At 43.5% G+C, this 23,286-nt stretch overlaps 1 protein-coding gene across 4 annotated transcripts in view; it reads left to right on the top strand.

Moving 5' to 3' along the window:
- MBOAT2 (membrane bound O-acyltransferase domain containing 2) overlaps nucleotides 1-23,286 on the top strand; it is a 126,210-nt gene that overhangs the window by 56,077 nt on the left and 46,847 nt on the right. The gene's annotated exons all lie outside the window — the stretch shown is intronic.

Genomic DNA, 23,286 nt, shown 5'->3' with positions numbered 1-23,286 from the left:
CTCATTCTTGAACCTGGACGTAGGTGCTGGACTTCCCTTCCATCTCTGTCCCCGGGGCGGCGGGGGGGGGGGGGGGGGGGGGCGGGGTGCGGAACGGGAGGAGGGAAGCACAATGGATGGGAATGGGGGAGTGGGTGTAGGCCTTAGAAGAGGAAGGGCAGTAGAAGTGTGTTTCGGGCATACCCGCCTGGAATTAGGGAGGCATTTTCCTGGAGAAGGCAGCACTGTGTGGCTGGGCTCTGTGCTATTCTGATGTGCTAAATAAGCCTTTGTGGACAGGCGTGGGAACCTAAGCGCCCTTCGTGTTAGTTTTTTGTTTTCTAACTTTTCTACGGGAAAACTTATTTTGAGTTCTGAAAATTCTCAGACTTCTGGAACACAGCACAAAGGGACTGCCATTATTTAAATACAAAGAGCAGAAATGTGGGATGATTACAACAGGAAGAGTAGAAAAGCCCGTTAACTGAGAGAAGTTCACCTGAAGTATTTTCATTATAACTTGGCACGTAATTTTCAACAAAACAAATGGTCTAGAGAAAAAAACGTAAAAGGTGTAGATATATACAGTAAACTTGTACCTGTCTGACGGGTTGCCAAGCTGTGGACGGGATTATATCGTAAGAGGTGTAGGAAAGTAGTTTTAAATTTACCATTATATCGCCCCACCTCCCCCACCAATTTGAACAAACATATCTTGTTTGCCTCGGTGTTTCCAGAAACTTACGGATAATGGAGATAGGGTCCTTAACCCTGTGAAATACACGTTGGGTTGGAGATGTTAAGACAGTCGCACAACAGATACTTGTTTGCTTGTGCTGGGACCCAGTGCTCTGGGACGAGGACGTGCTCTGTCTCAGCGAGATGCTTACTGTCACACTCCCAATCGCATTGCGATGAGTGTTAGAAAAGAAGAATGTAATCAGGGCTGGGGAAGCATAAAGGAGGGAGCAGCTGGCTTGGAAAGTAGTCAAACCCAGACCGTGTGTGCATCACCCATTCACTACATGTTCAGTAGAATGAAACAGTTGGAAACAGTACAGATACTTGGTGCTAAGTAGAAATTATGCGAAAGTGTATTTTTAAGACTTGAGACGTATTGACAAATACTTTCCTCAGCTGCCTCCTTCATGGATGATGACAAACAGCAGGCTAGGTCATGAGCAGAGACCCAATTCAGACTCTTGCACTGGATGGCCTTAGTGGTTGACCGGATGAGCACTGGTTTGGAGTATGGGTTTGAATTCAGACTCTTTGGTTTGGGACCTTGGCCAAGTCACTTCACTTTTTGGGGTCTAAATGAGATTAAACCGGTGACTCAGCTAAAGAGCACGTGCCTACCTGCTTCATACTCTGGGCGTCCAGGTGAGCTTTTGTTTGCATACAGGGTTCGGCCAGGAGGAAGAGTTGTTCACATTCCGGACGATCTGCTCTCAGAGGTCATTCTTAGTTACAGATATTCTGCTGGGGATTTTTCCTCCTGATACCATGTCAGAGCTTGCTGTAAGCGCTCAATGCCATCGCGCTGAGTGCTGTGCGCTGGAATTCATCCTGTCTTCTTCCCAGAAAATGAACTCGGTGGGGATCTTTTACTTATTTTTTGGTCCCATTGTTGAGCATATAGATGATAGAAGCTCTCGGTAGGTGAGGTTATCTTTTCTGTTCTGTTGAATAAGTATTTTGTGACTCTTGCTTTTGAGTATTTTTTTCATCTGCTTTTGGTTTCGTATTTCCAGACAGATTATATTCGTTCCTGCTACAGCACTCCATGGCTTGACTTACAGCTCTCTTCCTGGTTCCTGCCCCCTTCCTCCGTGTTCTTCTGCCCCTTAGGCTCTTGTAGAGCAGCAGCCCCCAGGGGTCAGGGTGGGGTTAAGGAAAGAAGAGGCAGTTACAGCTGCTCTGGCCATTATCTCAGTCCAGGAGGACCCCAAAGAGCAGATCGTCCAGGTTTGTTTCCACCTGTTACCTGCCAGTACTAACAAGACTCCTGCGGTATGGATTCCTAGATAAAAATGTCGTTAGGAACTGCCCCAACTCTATGAGGAAGGAATGATGATCTCGGAAATGGCATCTGGCAGGCAGAAACCTCAAGTCGCTTGAAAATTTGTCCTCATGAAGTTAATTAGCAGTGGTTCGTGGCTCAGCAGGAACTCTGGGGAAAATATTAACTTCACTGAGGGCAATCTTATCCTCCCATGAGAGGGAATAACATGTGGCAGGAAGGAAACTGGACTCTTAGATGTTTTCTTTTATGCTCTCTGTGGACCATGTTTGGAAGCCTTGTAGTGGTTTGGGATAAAGATACAGGCTCTTTTGGTATTGCTGGGCTAGAAGTTGAATTTCAGTTATAAAACCATAAGTAATTCTAAAATTGATTTATTTTTTATTAAAAAATTTTTTTTTAACATTTATTTATTATTGAGAGACAGAGAGAGACAGAGCATGATCAGGGGAGGGGCCGAGAGACGGGGAGACAGAGAATCCGAAGCAGGCTCCAGGCTCTGAGCTGTCAGCACAGAGCCCGATGCAGGGCTGGAACTCACAAACCGCGAGATCATGACCTGAGCCGAAGTTGGACGCTTGACCGATGGAGCCACCCAGGCGCCCCAAAATGGTTTTTTATGTTATCTTATGTTTATAATAGGTAATGCTTCAGTAATTATTGTGTATTAGTCACTGTGCAAAGCACATGCACCCGCACTTAAGCCTTTGGAGGTACTGTGTCAGATCTGTTTCACAGGGAAACAGAGGTTAGTAAGTGATGGATCTGGGATTAGAACTAGGTGGGTGGGTCTGATTGCACCTGGGACTCAAACTTTTTGCTTCTAAGCATTATGATCGTGAGGATGCATCATTAGAAAAGAAATACCCTAAGTTGATTGAGGAAAAGTAGTGAGAGCCAACAGGGAGAGGGTCCCCAGCAAAGGGTGAGTTTTGTGTGTTACTCTTCTGTAGAACACAGACGCAGGTATCTTTATCTACAAAGGTGCAGTGGCCTTGTGGCATATTGTGCTTAGGGTCTAAGGATTTTAAGTATGCTCAGTTCTCACAGGGAGGAAAAACTATTACTTGGTGATGGGTAATAGGATGTCCAGGTTCTGTCGGATTTCTGAAGAATCTTGAGGACAGCATCATTCCATAAAATCCTGCACTCAGGAAAGGCTGTGATTCAGATCCCTTTATACCATTTCACCAATACAGTCTCTTTTGGAGGTATTTGAAGTCCAAGTTTATTTCTAATCGTAAACTGGATCTCTCTGTTAAGATGGTTCAGTCATCCTTGAGCAAGTAAGGGAAGCTTTTTTTTTTCTTAGGCTTACGCAGGGTTTTTATATAAAGTAGGGGGATTACATCAATGTAGGGATGCTAATGAGACTAATACACCTCCCTTAGTAAATAAAGGTGTTACTTTGGGTGGTGCTATTCATCTGAATGTGTTAGAATAAAGAGAAATGCGCACAGATTTCTTGTTCAATGAGGTTCTGCCACATCAGGTCTGTCTAAAATGTCAGATTAATATCTTATTCCAAATTAATCCGTTAAAAAACAAAAGTTTTGGAGATATTATCCAATTAGGTGAATATATTCTTCTTTTTAAAAAAATAATTCTTGTATTATTAAAAATAACTAGAAAATTATAGTAATTAAAAATAAGAGTGCTTTTCATTGGCAAAGTGTAAGGACTCATCTTCTGGTTTTGGGTACTTCTGGAGACTAATGTTACTTTTTTTTAATTATTTTTTTTATTTTATTTTTAATTTTTTTAAATTTACATCCAAATTGCATATAGTGCAACAATGATTTCAGTAGATTCCTGAGTGCCCCTTACCCATTTAGCCCCCTCCCCGCTCCCACACTCCCTCCTGTAACCCTCAGTTTGTTCTCCATATTTAGGAGTCTCTTCTGTTTTGTCCCCCTCCCAATATAAAAACTAACTTTACTTTTACATTAAGATCTTAATCCTTGCCAGAATGTTGAAAGAAACATTAAAAAGCTCACATAACCATGTATTAGAATGGTGAGCAAACTCACTCAGTTATGCGTCATAACACATGCAACTTACATAAAAGAGGTGGTCCTTGTTGAGGTTTTGTGAGCATAAAAGCTTTTGAGACCGGGTTGTTTGTTTTTTCACTTTTAGGTAAGAAATGGGGAAGTGGTTTTGGAAAATCAGGGCTTGCTAACTGATGAACCGCCTGTGGTGCGTTTCTACCATACATGTGTTGACACGTGTGAGCATTGTCTTCACGGTGTTAGAAGCAGTGTGACGCAGTCGAGCCTTTGGACTCTGACTTTGGCATTTGAATGATGGAGCGGCTTCAGGTGCCAGTGACCTTGCGGAGTGCTTTTTACAAACATCCCATTTAACCGCCCAACGGGGGTTAGGAGGGTGTAACTTATGTACAGACCATGAAACGGAGGTTCCGGAAGGCGAATTCACTAGAACACAGTCACAAAACCAGTAACTGTCACGCGTGGAGATCTGTGAAATTCCTGGATGTTGTTAGATTGTTTATTGACCGAAATTCTGCTCAAGGTTGTGTGTGTGTGTGTGTGTGTGTGTGTGTGTGTGTGTTTTACTTGGAGAAACAAAAATCGTTCACCTGTTTAGCAGACAGCACAAAAATCCTAGTTGTTTTTTGGAAGGATAGCAAGCACCATTGAGCCTTTGTATTGTGAATGGCTTTATAAAGTATATAATAAATACAGATTTTAAAATGCTGTTTTAATGTGACAAGAAATAGAATTTTAAAATAGTTCTGGGGGCGCCTGGGTGGCGCAGTTGGTTAAGCGTCCGACTTCAGCCAGGTCACGATCTCACGGTCCGTGAGTTCGAGCCCCGCATCAGGCTCTGGGCTGATGGCTCGGAGCCTGGAGCCTGTTTCCGATTCTGTGTCTCCCTCTCTCTCTCTGCCCCTCCCCCGTTCATGCTCTGTCTCTCTGTCCCAAAAATAAATAAAAAAAAAAAAACGTTGAAAAAAAAAAAAAAAATTTAAAAAAATAAAATAGTTCTGAATAATTGATTTGTGTAGGGAAAAAAGTGCTGACCTCCTCCTACTTGTTGCTAGCTTACTAAATAATTCATTTTAGAGCAATTATGGAAAGATAGAGGGTAATAGAAATGATTGGCATCTATTTTTCACAGTGAAAATTGAGCTTTTGTGTAAATTTCATGAAGGGGGCACCTGGGTGGCTCAGTCGGTTAAAGCGTCTGACTCTTGATTTCAGCTCGGGTCATGATCTCACACTCTGTGAGTTCGAGCTCCGTGTCCGGCTCTGTGCCCACAGCTTGGAGCCTGGAACCTGCTTCGGATTCTGTGTCTCCCTCTCTGTCCACGCCCCCTCTAATGCTCTGTCTCTCCCTCCTTCAAAAATAAATAAACATAAAAAAAGATTTTTAAACCCCAGTGATTAGAGAGCTGTTATTTAGATTACTATGCAGAGCTTTTTTCTTAAACACCAGAGCTTTAAAATGGTTAGAAAACAAACTTTAAAGGACTGCAAATAAAATCCAATGAAAGGGAAGAATAAAAGTTAAGAAGTGAATAGGGTAAAATCCCCAAAGGACAATAGAACTTTAATCGCTAATAAACTGATAATAGCTAAGTTACCATGAATAGCTAACATTTATTAAATCCAAATTCTATGTCAGATACACATTAAGTGCGGAAGTGAATTCGCATTTGGTCCTCACAACTGCCCTGTGCTCTCAGACTGTAAGCTCAGCTTCCCAGAACTACATACCTCCCCCAGGTCTATACCCTGGTCCTCAGCAGGCTCTGAGTTTGAAACCAAATCTGTTCGGTGCCAGAGCCCATGCACCCAGCTACTAAACCCCGCTCTTCCCCGCTGTATGTGTGTGGATTTTCTATGGGCAATGATCAGTGCCCCACCCATTTTATTTCGGGGTTGTTTTCCTTCATTGTTAACCTGCGTGTATAAAAGTAAAATAATTTAATCTTAGTTTGAACACTATTGGGAAGCTAACGTTTGTCATTCTAATTCTTGGGTGACTTTCTTAGTTTACCTGGGCTTCATCTGATGGCTTCTGTAAGTAAGTCATTTTTCCTACCCCCAATACCAATAGAACATACTTTTATTAGCAATAATATTTTCTATAGCAGTGTTTTTTACGGATAAAGGGAGGTTATATCAGAATTGAGGGGAATGAGATCATGATTTTGATATATTGCACCCCTCCTCCCCCACCAAACAATGAAACGAAACTGGCACCAGCAGAATCTGTTATTTGATCTAATTTTTGTGTCTGCTAACACGGGGCAGAGATTCTCCTGCGTCCCCACTTCTTTTCCGATCTGGGGGCTGATCTGGCTGCTCTGCTCTTTGTCCCTCTGGACTGCCATTGTCTGCCCCCCTCTCGATGAGGAGTTTGCAGAGTGTGGTCCAGAGACCCGGGAGTCCTTGAGACCCTTCTAGGAGGTGGGAAGGTCAGGACGGTTTCTGTGACATTTAGACTTGATTTGCCTTTTTCGTTTTCATTTTCTCACGGGTGCAGGATGGGGCTTTCTCCAGCCTGCTGTGTGATACCACAGTAGAGCCCTTGCGGATTCAGCCGTCATCTGTTAAGTCAGGAGTTACAGAGACTTGCACAAGCGTAAAACATTGCCACTCTTCTCATTAATTTTGTTTTGGTTTTTGAAAATATATTTGTCACAAAAATGTTTATATTGGCATGTAATAGGTTTATCGTTGTTCTTGAATTAAATATTTTTAAAATTCTCAGTTTTGGGCATCTGGGTGGCTCAGTCGCTTAAGCGTCCAACTTCAGCTCAAGTCATGATCTCATAGTTCATGAGTTCGAGCTCCGCATCGGGCTCTGTGCTGACAGCTCAGAGCCTGGAGCCTGCTTTGGATCCTGTGTCTCCCTCTGTCTCTGCCCCTTCCCCACTCACGCTCTGTCTCTCTCTGTCTCTCAAAACTAAATAAATATCAAAAAAAAAAAAAATTTAGAAGTTCTGAGGGACGCCTGAGTGGCTCGGTTAAGTGTCTGACTCTTGATTTTGGCTCAGGTCATGATCTCACTGTTCATGGGTTTGAGCCATGGGTTCCAGCCCTGCACTGGCAGCACGAAGCCTGCTTGGGATTCTCTCTCTGCTCCTCCCCTGCTCTTTCTCTGTCTCTCTCTCTCTCTCAAAATAAATAAATTTTAGTAAATAAAAGTTCTGAGATGGAGATAAAGATAATTCTTGGCAGATGATCCTTAAGGATGCAGGGTGAGGTGTTTAGAAGTAGTAAGAGGGGGAGGAGGAGGGGAACGAGCCCTACGGGGAGGAGGCGTGAGCTGGCTGTCTGCAGGTGTCCCCCCTCCACCCCCCGGCCAGAGAAGGGTGCTGGCCCTTCCCCTGCCCTGTGCGTTTCCGCACCCAGCCCTCGTTAGCACGGAGCGCCTCGTGGGCCTCGGCCCCCTGCTTCCTCGCTGACGCTCTCTCTGGCGTCGTCTTCCGGCTGAGCAGCCCAGGCCGATCCAGGATCCCTGCTGCTTCCTCGTCACCTCCACGCGTGGCCGTCGCTAGGAACTCTTGGTGCTTTGGCTTGTTCTGGGGGCGACACACTTGTGACGCATTTAAAACGGCACCTGCCATGTCATGAGCGCTCGTTAACTGCCGTCCCTTCCCTCCTGATGCCCCAAGTCCATCCTGCTCCGCAGCCTTGGACCTGGATGCTCACGTTAGTCTGCCCGCTGGCGGCCTGCCCTCTGGCCTGTGCTCTCCTGCCGCGATGGCCTCTTTAACTGTCTGCCCGACCGTGGCTCCCTTCTGCCTCGGATTCCGCGTTGGCTCTCTGCAGCTGGGCCGCTTGGCAGCACCTCTGTGCCTTTGCCCTGCCTTCCTGCCCGCTCTGGGTCACGGCTCTCGCTCCCCGACCCGGACGGGCCCAGACGTGATGAGCCATTCGTAGTTGGAGCACACATTCTGCCGTCTTACGCTCGGTTCCTTTCTGTTTGCCGGGAGCCCCCACCGCAGCATGCGTTCCTGACGGTCAGACAGCGTGTGAGCTCTGGGCCAAAGCCCTTTCCCCTTTTCGTCTTTCCCCGCTCCTGCCAGAATTAGGCCCCCTTCACCTTGAACGGCCCCTGTGAGGTCGCATGTGGTGCTGTGCTGTACAGATCTGTTCACAGGCAGGGTCACGCTGTGGTTGAGGTCCTGGCTATAGAGCCACCCCACCCTGTCCTCACCCGCTCGGCAGCTTGGTCGCACCATCTGGGTTACTTAGCCCGTCTCTACCCTCACTTTCCTCATTTGTACCTTAGGAGCAATAATAATTCGTACCTCATAGGACCGTAGCAGAGACTGAATGAGGTATACAGTATTTCATTAAATACAGGATGCCATTATACCGTTATATTATGTATCACTAAAGAAGATTACTTGCTGCCGGTTGGGAGAGCATTCTTGATTTCACAGACGTTAAACGTGAAAATGCAGGCGTATCAGATTCAGTGAGGTACAGTTTGCAGAGCCCCTGCGGCTTGCTGGGCGAGTGGCGGGCACGTGGTGGCCGGTGCGTGTCTGCCTCCCGTGCTAGACTTGGAACCTGAGAACACAGGGACTGAGCCGCATTCGATTTGTAACCTCAGAATCTCGCCAGAGATTAGCGAGCCAAATGTGTACTTGAACACAGCCGAGTGGGCTCTGGGCACGAGCTGACCGATTTCTCGAACCTACAACCAGAGGGCAGGCTGAAGTCTGTACTTCTCCTTCCAGGTCCCCACTTGTGAGAAGTCCTGGCCGGCTCAGCTCTGGCTCGGCTCTCGTGGTGCCTTCTTCCTGTTCCCACTTCTTGGATCTTTGGCATTCTGAGCCAAAATGTGGATTATGGAAAACTGTAATTCACAGTCTCTCTTTTGCTTTTAAGAGCTTTGAAGAATTAATTGAATCACTTGTTTTCCTTTTCCTGCTTTTCTCCTATAAATTTTTTCACCCTAAAGTATAATAGAAAAAAGATGCGTGGTCTTTTGTGTTGGTGGGAAGGGGAGGGTCGGGACCCGGTGTTAAAATGCAGCCCCTGATGGACAGAGAGTGACAGATTCCTAATCTTCTGCTTGGTAGAGGCCCAAGATCTTTGAATTGGGGACTGGGAGGGGTGATGTGAAGCCTTTTCCAAGCATTCTTTTTTTCAGAGTCCTGGTTGTAGTAGCAACGAGAACAGACTGAAATCTGGATGCGTTTTTTGTAGATAATTGTCTTTCTCAGTTGCTCCCAAGATTCTGTCATTCCATTGTTTGCCAGATGTAGTTCTTGATGTTATTGAAAGCTTTAAGTTTATGCATAATTATTGACTTACTGGGACAGGCTGAGTTGGGACTACTAATCAGATAATATTTTGAACTAGAATCCGAAGGTTTCAAATCTTTTTAAAAAATATTTATTTATTCTTGAGAGAGAGTGTGTGAGTGGGGGAGGGAGGCAGACAGAGGGGGAGAGAGAATCCCAAGCAGGCTCTGTGCTGTCAGCATTGAACCTGATGTGGCGCCCGATCCCACGAACCGTGAGATCGTGACCTGAACTGAAATCAAGATCCGGACACTCAACCGACCTAGCCCCCAAAGGCCTTAAATCTTGACGTAAACTATAAAAGTCTATATTTTGAAAGATGAGAGAATCTTGCTTAATGCCAGCAGCCAAAACCCAATTTTACTTGTATATTTGAGTCAACTTGGAGAACAATTAAGTGACTTTCATTATGTTACTGAGCCAGGTGTGGGAGCAAAAGTTGGATTTTGCAAACCGACAGTGGGGTGGTTTGGTTCATTTCAGTCTTCTGTAAACAGTGTGAGGACAGGAAAGAACTGGGTGACTTCATATATCAGTGTCACTCTTTGTATCTGGCCCAGTGAATACAGCTAAGCTCCTTTCCAGTTTCCCATGAATAAGGCTCTGTAAAAGAACACCCCAAATCCCTCATGACTTTTATTACGTTTGTAGCTCAGTGAGATCTCTTTGTTGTGGCCGAGAGAACACCTGGTCAGGAAAGCAGGGAGATCACCCAGCAAGGCCGGACTTCCCAAGGGATGGTGAAGTTTTCTCAAGGAACATAAGAGTGCCTGCACGTCTCTAGGGAGGACTCAAGAGTGTCTTCTGGTCACCAGACACCAGAACCTGGTGTCCCTTAGCGGGGTGATCCTGAAGAGGTGCTTACTCTACCCTCGGGAGGACAGCAGCATCTGAAGTGCCCACTACCTCTGAATCCTGTGTGAACGTGGCATGGCTGCCCTTTGTGGTTAAAGCAGGTGGGGTTTTTGGTGTTTCACAACTCTTCTCTTAGAGTGGCAGATCTGGAGATGATCTCCCGTGCACAGAACTCCGTTCACTGTCCTCAGGGAGGTCTGGCAATCTGCTCTTGCCGTGAAGGCTTCGCCAGGTATGGGAAGGTTTCTTCTTGTCTGGGTCTGTGTTGGAAGTTTGATTTGATTTACCTCCCGCGCATACGGCGTTTCTGTGCCAGCCTCCCCAAACCCCGTCCTGACTGACAGAGCTTCCAGCTATGGAGGAACAGAGAGGTTGGCCAATTTTTCCCTCCCCCAAACGGTTAGAAGACGGGACAGACTTACCAAAACCGTTTTAGGGCTCTGGAAATTTAACAAAACAAACAACATTTTGAGAAGCATTTATCCACTGAAAGAAACTGCTAAACTTGGAGTCAGCATAGTGGGAATCTGTGCTATCCTTGTCTGAGGTTCCCTCCACTCCTCGCTCCTTGGCAAAGTAACTCTGCTGGTGCAGGGCTGGCCAGAGGCAGCTGACTGGATTTGGAGTGGAGGGCAGAAACCCCGCACAGTGGCTGTTCCTCCAGCCCTGCTATCCTGCGGATGTGGGGCATGCATTGAATAGAGAGATCCTGGAAATAAGAGAGCCATCAGGGGACTTGAGAAGATTTCCACGCGATGCTGGCTGTGGGGAGGCCCGAGAGGGCCTGGGGGAGAGTAAAAGCTGAGGCCGACTTCACAAGTGCTGGACAGCTGCATGAGCTCTCTAACCCACATGTAGATACATAGGCAGAGGGCAGTGCCCTGCTGGCTGAAGGTATTTGGACATAAGCTCTTATTAAGCCCTGGCTGACCACTGAGCTATGCGGACAGAGGGGTGACCCTTAGAGCGAGGCTGAAAAATAAAACCCAAGTCTTTGAAAAACCGAGCAGAGACATCAGTTGCTACGTGCCATGGTGAGAAAGATTCAGCAGATTAAGTCCTGGCAAAAAAACCAAAAACAGCATGACAGCAATGCTCAAGGAAAGAAGGCAATCAAAATTGGGTTACTATATTATTTAATATGGCCAGTTTTTTGTTTTTTAAAATTTTTTTTTAATGTTTATTTATTTTTGAGACAGAGAGAGACAGAGCATGAATGGGGGAGGGGCAGAGAGAGAGGGAGACACAGAATTGGAAGCAGGCTTCAGGCTCTGAGCCGTCAGCCCAGAGCCCGACGCGGGGCTCGAACTCACGGACCGCGAGATCGTGACCTGAGCTGAAGTCGGATGCTTAACCGACTGCGCCACCCAGGCGCCCCTTATATGGCCAGTTTTAAACAGAAACTTAGGACAGACAAGGGAAAGGCAGTCAAATGAAACTGTCTCTAAATAGATGCAGATGTTGCATTTACCAAAGACTTCGAAGCAGCTGTTACGGATCCGTTCAAAGACGTAACAGAAGATATGATGACCATGAGTCAACAAATAGGGAATATCACTAACAAGATAGAAAGTATTAATAAGAACCGGATTGAACCGAGTCGAAAAGTTAATAACTGAAATGAAGAAACTTACTAGATGTGCTACACAGTGCTTTGCGATGGCCACAGGGTCTGTAAACTTAGAGATGGATCGATAGATATTAGCCAGCCTGTAGCACCGACGTAAAACATACTGAAGAAAAACAGCTTCTGAGTCCTGTGGGGTAACACCATGTATACCAAATAGTCCAACAAGGGAGGTACATCAAAAAGAATAAAATATTTTGGAATAAATTTAACAAAAGAACTGCAGTAACACTTGAAAACCACAGAACGTCTCTGAGAGAAATTAAAGGAGATTAAATGGGAGCACCTGGCCAGCTCCATCCAGAGAGCGTGTGACTCTTGATCTTGGGGTTGTGAGTTCAAGCCCCATGTTGGGTGTAGAGCATACTCAAAGAAACAAATACATACATACATACATACATACATACACAAATACATAATACATACATAAATACATCATACGTACATAAATACATCATACATACATGCATAAATGCATACATAAATACATAATATGTACATGCATAAATATATCATGCATGCATGCACAAATGCATAATACATGCATAAACACATCATACATGCATAAACACATCATGCACGCATGCATAAATACATCATGCATAAATGCATAATACATAAATAAATACATCATGTACAATGCATAAATACATAATACATACATGCACAAATACATCATATGTGCATGCATAAATGTATAATACATACATAAATACATCATGCATAAATACATCATACATACATGCATAAATACATCATACGTACATAAATACATCATACGTACATGCATAAATACATAAATGCATCATACGTACGTAAATACATCATAAATACACCATATGTACATGCATAAATGCATACATAACACATAAATACATCACACGTACAGGCATAAACACATCATGCATGCATAAATGCATAATACATATATACATAAATACATAATACATGCATAAATACATAGTACATACATGCATAAATGCATCGTACATACATGCATAAGTACACCATACATGCATAAGTACATCACACACGCACGCATAAGTGCATCATACATACATAATATGTACATACATAAATGCATCATACGTACATGCATAAATACATAAATGCACCATACGTACGTAAATACATCATAAATACACCATATGTACATGCATAAATGCATACATAATACATAAATACATCATACGTACAGGCATAAACACATCATGCATGCATAAATGCATAATACATATATACATAAATACATAATACATGCATAAATACATAGTACATACATGCATAAATGCATCGTACATACATGCATAAGTACACCATACATGCATAAGTACATCACACACGCACGCATAAGTGCATCATACATACATAATATGTACATACATAAATACATCATACACACATCCATAGACGGAGAGGTATTTCATCTTCATGGGATGGAAAACTTCCACTGTTAAGATGGTGGTTTTCCCCAAACTGATATACAGATTTAATGCAATCTCTCACAAAAATTTCAGAAAGCTTTTAAAATAGAATTTGACAAGTCTGTTAGGCATCGGACTTCGGCTCAGGTCATGATCTTGCTGTTCCCGAGTTCGAGTTCCATGTCCGGCTCTGTGCCGACAGCTCAGAGCCTGGAACCTGCTTCGGATTCTGTGTCTCCCTCTCTCTCTGCCCCTTTCCCCACTCATGCTCTGTCTCTCTCTAAAATAAATATTTAAAAAATTAAAAAAGAAATTGACAAGCTGATTATAAAATTTATATGCAAATACAAAGGACCTTGAATAACAAAAAAATTTTTTGAAAAGGCACAACAAAAGTTGGATGGACGCTATGGTACAGTCATAAAGATGCTGTGAAAATGGCGTAAGGGTGGTCATATAAGTCAAAATTGAGAGTCTAGAAACAAACCCTTTACATATTTATGGTCAGTTGGTTTTCAGCAAAAGCGCCATGGCCATTCAGTTGGGAGAGGATGGTCTTTGCAGCGCATGGTTTTGGGACAATTGAAATGTGAAGAGGTAGGCATAGACCTTTCCCTCACACCATACATAAAACGTCGCTCAGAATGTATCCTAGACCTCACTGTGATACTGGAAACTATAAAACTTCAGAAGAAAATATGGGAGCTTTTTATGACTCTGGGTTAGGCAAAGACTTCTTACCTATGACACCCAAAGAATGGCCCACCCAGAAAATTCACTAATTGTCCTTCATCAGAATGAAAACCTTTTTCTCTTCAAAAGACACTTCCAAAACAATAAACAGGCAAGTCACTGGGAGATATTTGCAAAGCATATATGTGATTCAGGACTTGCATCCAGAGTATATAAAGAACTCTTACAGCTCAATACTAAGACAACCCAATTTAAAAATCAGTAGTATGGGGCTACAGTCAACAAATACACTCCACATCCACGTACCTGCTAGTGCCGTAGTCTGCTCTAAACAAAGATCCGTGACGTGCCTGCCATCCTGGAGTTCATGGTAAAGAGGGGCAGGGGGGAGGCAGACAATAGGCCGGTAAACAAATACGGAAGTGAAATTATTTCAGAGAGAGATAGGAGTGAAATAACATGGGTGCCACTGGAGAGAGCTGAGAGCTGATGATGCACGTGAACCAGGGGGAGAGCCCGTGGGCAGGAGGGAGCGGCCCGTGCCCGGCTCTCAGGAGCATCCAGTGTGGCCAGACACCCAAAAGAGGCTCCGTCTGGCTGGTGCCTGTGAGCAAGATCGCCAGTGGTGTGAGATGAAGTCAGAGGGACAGGCTGGGCGGACTGTAGTTGTAGGTGCCGTGGGAGCCCATCAGGGGACATACTTCATCAGACTGTGGTTCCGAAGCCGTGTAGCTGGGGTTGTTGGGAGGGTATGTGTAGCAGGAGCAGAGGTCAGAGGGACCGGGAGACCCCACCAGACAACACATGTTGGTAGCTTTGGCCCAGGAGGGGACTGTGGAGAGAGAGGCGGACACATAGGGGTGGACTTTAGAGGCAAGACTAAGGACCGGATTGAGGATTGGCTGTGGGGCATGAAGAAAAGGGAGGACTTGGCTTGTGGCTTGAGCCGCTGGCGGGGTGGTGGTATTTATGAGATGGAGGAGAAGCAGAGGCCAGTTGAGATGGCAGTGTCCGGCTGGCAGTCAGATGGGCCTGCCGATCGGAGGAAAGGCTCTTGAGCCTTAGAATTAAATGTAATCATCCAGGGGGGACATTGTTCATAAAAGAAGACTGAGGCTTCCTTTGAACTTGTCCCAAGTCACAGCCAGTAAGAGGTCAAGCCAGTGTTCCAACTGGTATCACTCTTTACTCCGGAATCAGCTTCTGTGTTTTCTTGAGACACCCTAATTTAAAAACTTGACCTTTCCTTCTCAGTTTCTATGGATCATATGTTATAAAAAGTTGGAGTTTTGTTTTGTTTTTTACTTTTCCTTGGAAATCCTTAGCACTTTCTTTCACATTCTCTACCTGAGCCGGGGCTTATTTCCTCGTACTATTTAACTATTCGTGTGACTTCCAGACCCTTCTCTTATAATCCATCATGTACATCAATTAGTCTTAATTATGATCTGAATAACTATTTCATCCTATTACTTCGTGGCGCAAAAACCTTTGAATCCCCGCAGAAAAATGACCAAAATACTCATTCAAGAAATTCATGCCCTTCAGAATACTTTGAACCCTGTTTTACCAAGTCAGCGTATTTCCTGTTGTCTTCCCCAGTTGTTGCTAGGTGGGTGCCATTCCGGCCACAGCATGACGTACTGACTCTTGGCTGTACACATCAGCTCAGCTGGGAAGCACCATCCTGTGTCACTCTTGTTCTGTGTTTGGGGCCTGTGTCCGCATTGTCATCCTGGGAGCTGTTAGTCCTTTCTGGCCTGTGGTGGTCTTTTCACACCAATTCGGTTGTACCCCGTATTCATCCTCTTGGTACCGTTCACTCGCGTGCACACGTCCCACACAACAGGACCGTACAGGACGCCTTCTCTTGGTCAAGCTCGGTGCTACGCACTGAGGGAGTTGGATGGCTGAGGTCCTCGAGGAGCTCGGTGTGGTGGAGGATGTGGACATCTGAGAAACCCGTTTTTACAAAGGGTGGGAAAGCCATTCTGAGAGGAGATCCATGTATCTCTTGGGATAGGAGGACTGGCAGTTAGAGCTAATCCTGCAAAACCCGACACTGTTGCTCAGCGATTGGCTGTCAGACATTGTGACAACATCCCTGACTTGACAGCAGGTTCTTGAACAGGAGAAGTTGTATCTTTCTGTTCTTTCTGTTGCTCTGTAAAAGGCAAGTGTATTGAATCAAAATGAGATCTTTAACAACCAACTCTAGGAAAACATAAGACACGTGATCTTAAAATGTGAAGAATGGCTATTGTGTGTCTTTAAGAGGGTGTGCTTATAAATGTAATAGTGGAAGGAGCTTTTGTCTTTTTTTTTTTTTTTTAAATATTTACTTATCTTGAGAGAGAGAGAGAGCGGGGGAGGGGCAGAGAGCAAGGAGAGAGAGAGAATCCCCGGGAGGCTCTTCAGTGTCAGTGCAGCCCCACACAGGGCTCAGTCTCATGAACTGCGAGATCATGACCTGAGCTGAAATCAAGAGTCAGATGCTTAACCGACTGAGCCACCCGGGCGCCCCATTAGGGGAAGGAGCTTTTAAACTTGGTTTGGAGAGACCATGTGGCTAGATAGTTGATTGATCACGTATTGGTTATCTGAGGATAGATTAAACTGTTAATTGTAATACTTCCGCAGAAACACTGTATCTTAGCACGTGTTACTGCACACACAGTAAAAAGAATGAGAACAGTATCACATTTGTTAAGAGTCCACTACATTTATAACTGGATTCTTAGAATAAAACTCAGGAAATTCTCAAATAGATTTTATTTTATGTATTTAGTTATTTTTAATTAATTTATTTTGTTTTAATTTTTGAGACAGAGAGAGACAGAGCATGAGCAGGGGAGGGGCAGAGAGAGAGCGAGACACAGAATCGGAAGCAGGCTCCAGGCTCTGAGCCATAAGCCCAGAGCCCGACACGGGGCTCGAACTCACGGACCGTGAGATCGTGACCTGAGCCGAAGTCAGACGCTCAACCGACTGAGCCACCTAGGCGCCCCTCAAATAGATTTTAGAAGCCTGACGTTTTGACGACGGTTTTAAGCCTCCATTTCGAGACTGCCAGTTGTTTGTAGCAGATTTAACACCCACATTTACCTGAAAATCCACTGAAACGGGAGTAAAATGTCAGAGCTATGAAGTCAGAGGTGGAGAATTGGAGATGCCTGAAGCACCTGCAGAGAGCATGGTGCTCTCGGGGCCCAGCTGTCCTGCCCGGGCAGGGGTCACTCTGGGACTGCACGCGGCTCTGTCCTCATGAGCCATGTCACACCGTTTGCCATTGAGACTCTGCACGTGTATGACTTTCATATAAATGGGGACGAAAGTCGAGGCGAGCTCCCTGTGGGATGTTGACCTGGGAATTATCAGCATGCCATTCCCGGGGCCGCTTTCAGATGCTGTCGCATAGAAAAATGATTCTTCAGGCTGCCTTCCACTTAAAAACCACTAAATGAAAACGGAAAAACTTGCTTAATCATAAATGTTTAAAGTAAGAAATACGAAGAATTTTTAAGCAGTGATCTTTCCAAGTCTCTGCTGACTTTATTAGACTTCAGATCTCGTTTGAAATATACTCAGAAATAGAACATGCGGTTTGTTTTGTTCATTTCATTCATTCCTAGGTGAATAGATTATTATGCCTAATAATTTATAATGTATTTACAGGACTGTTGTGGTTTTCGTGAAAAACTTTACATATATACATATTGAGCATTTTGGGAAATTGTGTCTCTGGTTAGTTAATTTTGTAAGTACTGCACCATTCTTCCAGTTACCTGTTATCAAAGTCAGTTTTTAAGCTCCTGTAGATTATTTATTGAGTACTTTTCAGACTATATTTCTTTTAGTGCCCTCTTTAGAGTTAAATCTAGTGCCCCCTGCCAATATTTAATTTTTAGTTCTTGGCTTATGTTTATTCCTACTGAACTAGATTTAAAAACAAGAGACTAGGCAGACTGGGCAAATTGTAGTTTTGATTAATGTGAAATGGTATATTCTAGAAATGGAAGTATGCAATTGTGGATAGAAACTTTCGGATAGATTTTGAGAGAAAGAGATTTGAAATGTAGGTTTGGAGAATTATTTACTTATAGGTGTTTGAGTAGAGTCTCTCTGCAAAATTACAGCGATATCCTATGGGCTTCAGTATAATTTGCCAACGAGGAGAGTAGAGGTCGGGTTTGCAGGTACCAGTTTGAATAAAACTTGCTTCCTGACTTAAAGGCTTTTGTGACCCACTGGCAGTTTTAACCTGAGCTTACTGCATTCAGCTTTGTGTCCCTCCCAGCAGTGCCAAGGAAACGGAGGGAGAGAAACGGAGGGTGAGAACCATCCAGACGGATGGTTTAGCAACACACTATTATATAAGAACAAAATTATCCTTAAAGTGAAATAGAGCCCTATCTCACCAAAGTAATTAATGTGAAAGTAGCACCAGTGGAAAATCATGACCAACTTAAGGCAACACTGATGGTGACTAACTTGTCCTTGCCCTGAATTGCTGGAATTTCTGTGATCTGCCCGTGTACATGTGATAAGAGCTTTGGATGTTGCCAGGTTTCTTGAAGCTCAGTCATGTCCTGATGCTGTGAGTCTTTAATAATTCTTATTCCAGGGGCGCCCAGGTGGCTCAGTCAGTTAAGCATCCGACTTCAGCTCAGGTCATGATCTCACAGTCCGTGAGTTCGAGCCCCACGTCGGGCTCTGTGCTGACAGCTCAGAGTCTGGAGCCTGCTTCCGATTCTGTGTCTTCCTCTCTCCCTGCCCCTTCTCTGCTTGCTCTGTCTCTCTCTCTCTCTCTCTCTCTCTCTCTCTCTCTCAAAAATAATAAACATTAAAAAAAATTAAAATAATTCTTATTCCATGGTTGTAATCAAAATAGAGGTCTAGTAAATGTGTATCATTCATGCCATTCATCCCGTAGAACCAAAGAGGTTTTTGTTTTGTTCTGTTTTTAATTAACTCCTCCATCAGTGGATGTTCTTGAAGAAACGTGGACTTTGTTCTAGGTGTGGTGGGTAGCTGTTGGGGAGTCTTGAGTAATGCCCACTGGGAGCTGGTCCCACTTGAGACCTTTTCCCAGTGGGCATTACTCAGGGGTGTGTGTGTGTGTGTGTGTGTGTGTGTGTATGTGTACTTATTTATTTATTTATTTTGTTTTGAGAGAGAGAGAGAGAGAGAGAGAGAGAGAGAGCGAGCATGAACAGGGGAGAGGCAGAGAGAGAGGGAGAAAGAGAAAATCCCAAGCAGGGATTTCTGCACTGATAGTGCAGAGCCTGATGTGGGGCTTGAATTCATAAACTGTGAAATCATGACCTGACCGAAGTCGAGTCAGACGCTTAACCAACTGAGCCACCAGGCACCCCAATCCAGTGTCTATTTTGTAGATAGATTTGGGCATGGATATGAGTCATCTGATGTACGATATGAAGATCGATTTGGAGATTTGGGATATGGGGTGTGAGTCATAAACATATATCAAAAATGACTTCCGGTTTTTTGGCAAAGCTGAAAGATGGTGCCATTTACAGTGATCAAGAAAACTCGAGAAAAGGTGGTTTTGGTGGGATCAGGATTTCTACTTGGAACGTGTTAAGTTCCAGATGCTTTCCAGGCAACACCTAGAGATGTTAGGTAGCTTGTTGGTTGTTTGACTTTGGAGAGGAGGACGCATAGCCAGGCTGGAAATTGAGAATCTGGGAGCTGTCAGTACATAATGGGTATATAAAATCAGGGGCAGCGTGACATCCTCTTGGAAATCAGTAACCGGAGAAGAAAACCAAGCCCTGGGTCCCCAGGCTGAGAAGGAATATGCAAAGGAGATTGTATAAAATGTGTTTATTTCCAAAATACTTTTCAATCAACTTTAGGTATAATTTACCTAAAACAAAACCACCAGTTCAGTGGGTTTAGACAAACAAATAAACTGTAACTGCTGTCCAAATCAAGTTAGAGAACATTTTACTCATCCCCAAAGTTTCTTCCTCTCCCTGTGTGATCAGTCCGTCTCTGTTCCTGCAGCCAGTGATCTGTTTTCTGTCACTAGAGATGAGTTTTGCCTGTTGTAGAATTTTGTATACATGGAACTATATAGTAAGTAATCTTTTGTGTCTGCCCCCTCCTTTTTTTAAACTCAGTTTAATGTTTTAAAATTCCTGTGTCAATTGTGTTTATCAACAGATTGTTCCTTTTTAAAAAAAAAATGTGTTACTTAATTTTAATGAGAATTAGAAACTGGAGACAAAGCACACTCTAAGACATTTACATAGGAAATATTTCTGTTTACACAGAAATTTACCAACAAGAAATTCATTTTGTAACTTTATTTGTTTATTTATAAGTGTTTATTTGTATTTATTTTTGAGAGAGAAGCATGTGTGTGGGGCAAAGGGCAGGGGAGGGTGGGTGGAGAGAGAGAGAGAGGGAGAGAATAGGAGAATCCCCACTAGGCTCATGCTGTCAGCACAGACACTGACATGGGGCTCAAACCCGCAAACTGTGAGATTATGACCTGAGCCAAAATCAAGAGTCAGACGGTTAACCGACTAAGCCACCCAGGTGCCCCTGTACTTTATTTTTTAATAGAAAGTCTGACTCTGTGAATATCTTAATTAGGTTTTTACTTAAAGTGAACTTAAAATATATTTATATATTAAAATACGTACTATGATCATGGGCATAATTGTCTTAGAATATATCAGTGTGTATATGTGTATGTACATGTGCCTGTATTTGTATATATAGATACAATTGTATGTATGTGTTTATATTTTATATATGTATATATATTTATGATCCATATCTATCAGTCTATTTCTCTATATGTGCACACACAGATAATATATAAATATATATAATTTTCTTTTTTAAAAAATTGTTTTGAAATGTTTATTTTGGAGAGTGAGAGACAGAGAGAGAACATGCGTGTGAGTGGGGGAAGGGCGGAGAGAGAGGGAGACACAGAATCGGAAGCAGGCTCCAGGCTCCGAGCTGTCAGCACAGAGCCTGATGTGGGGCTTGAACTCACGGACCGCGAGATGATGACCTGAGCCAAAGTTGGACGCTTAACTGACTGTGCCACCCAGACACTCCTATATAATTTTCTTATATAACCTGTAGCAAAATGCAATCTTATGATATGACTCAATCTGAAGTATTACGTGGTATATGTGTTTTAATGACTTTTAATTACATTTAAAAGATCCAGAGCGTAGCAATTATTATTTTTAAGGGTTTGTTTATTTTGAGAGAGAGTGTGCAAGTGGGGGAGGGACAGAGCGGGAGAGAGAATCCCAACCAGGCTCCATGCTCAGCACAGAGACCGATGCGGAGCTCGATCTCATGACTGCGAGATCATGTCTTGAGCCGAAATCGAGTCGGACACTTTAAACACCGAGCCACCCAGGAGCCCCAAAGTATAACAATTATAATTTATCTTTTAAAAAAAAATTTTTTTTTTAACGTTTATTCATTTTTGAGACAGAGAGAGACAGAGCATGAACAGGGGAGGGGCAGAGAGAGAGGGAGACACAGAATCGGAAGCAGGCTCCAGGCTCCGAGCCATCGGCCCAGAGCCCGATGCGGGGCTCAAACTCACGGACCGCGAGATCATGACCTGAGCCGAAGTCGGCCGCTTAACCGACTGAGCCACCCAGGCGCCCCTTATCTTTTAGAAGTAAAAAGGAACACCAGATTGAAAGAGTCCGTCTGCTCAATTATTAAGGATTCCGTGATGGAAGCAAAAGTGGTCCTTAGATACTGTAATTTTTTAAAGAAAAAAATCAGATCACAACCTACCAGATTGTTCCTTTTATTGTTGAGTGGCTTTCCATTGTATAGAATATGTGTAGTACGATTTATGTATCCTTTGTCCTACTTATTAATGGACATTGGAGATGTTTCAAAATTGGGGCTATTATGAATACAACTTCTAAAACATTTTCGCACAAGTCTTTTTATGAACATATGTTTTCATTTCTCCTGCATGTTGTGCAGCAGAAGAGGGATTTCTGGGGCACAGGGTAAAATATATTTAATTATATAATAAATGGCCAACCTTTTCCAAAGTGGTGATATATGAACCTGTTGCTTTTACAGTCTCACCAGCATTTGGTTTTATCATTCTTTTCAATTTTAGTTGTTCTAGTGGACGTGTAGTGGTATCTCACTATGATTTTAATTTAGATTTCTCTTGATTGATGATGTCAAGCATCTTTCTTGTGTTTATTGACCAGTTGTACACCTTATTTTGGGATGTGTCTGTTCAAATCTCTTGACTTGAACTTTATTATCATTTTATAATTCAAAGGATGAAGCCTTTTGTCAGTTTTATGAATTAGGAGTATTTTCTCCTAATATGTGACTTGCCTTTTCATTTTCTTAGTGGTGATTTGTTTTAATTACGCTTTTAATTTTAATTCCAGTGTAGTTAACAGTGTTATATTAATATGTTTCAGGTGTGCAATGTAGTGATTCAACACCTCCATGCATTAGTCAGTGCTCATCATGATAAGTGTACCCCGGTGGTGATTTTTAAAGAACGGAACTTTGAATTTCTTTTTCTAGTTTATTTATTTAAAAAAAAATTTTTTTTTTAATGTTTATTTATTTTTGAGACAGAGAGAGACAGAGCATGAACAGGGGAGGGTCAGAGAGAGGGAGACACAGAATCTGAAGCAGGCTTCAGGCTCTGAGCTATCAGCACAGAGCCTGACGTGGGGCTTGAACCCACGGACGGTGAGATCATGACCTGAGCCAAGGTCGGATGCTCAACCCACTGAGCCACCCAGGCGCCCCTCTAGTTTATTTATTTTTGAGAGACAGAGAGACAGAGTGTGAGTGGGGGAGGGGCACAGAATCCAGGCTCCAGGCTCCAAGCTGTCAGCACAGAGCCTGACGCGGGACTTGAACCCACGAACCATGAGATCATGACCTGAGCCGAAGTTGGCCGCTTAACCAACTGAGCCACCCAGGTGCCCCATAGAACTTTGAAATTTTGAAGTCTGTTTATCAAATTTTTGTTTCATAGCTTAGAGCTTTTTGTGTCTTTTCTAAGAAATCTTCATCTGCCCTAATATATGAACCTTTTCTTGTAGAAGTTTTATAGTTGTATTGTTTAGGCTTAGATCACTGATCCATTCTGAGTTCAGTTTTGCGTGTGTTACGAGTTAAAGGTTGAAATTAACTTTTTTCTGTATGTAGATCCACTTGTCCCAGCATTGTTAACTGCAGATACCATCTTCTCTGTGTTGGATTGCGACTCACCCTGTATGTTGTGGCTTTATTTCCAGACTATTCTGCTCATTGGCCCATGTGACTAACCTTACCCAAGACTCACACATCAGAATACGGACTTTCTTCTTATTTTGCCCTCCCCCTCTGC

The sequence above is a fragment of the Neofelis nebulosa genome, chromosome 9 (genome assembly GCF_028018385.1).
Source record: "Neofelis nebulosa isolate mNeoNeb1 chromosome 9, mNeoNeb1.pri, whole genome shotgun sequence".
Taxonomy (NCBI): domain Eukaryota; kingdom Metazoa; phylum Chordata; class Mammalia; order Carnivora; family Felidae; genus Neofelis; species Neofelis nebulosa.
The sequence above is the reverse complement of the archived record's forward strand: the minus strand, read 5'-3'. Positions and strand labels throughout refer to the sequence as shown.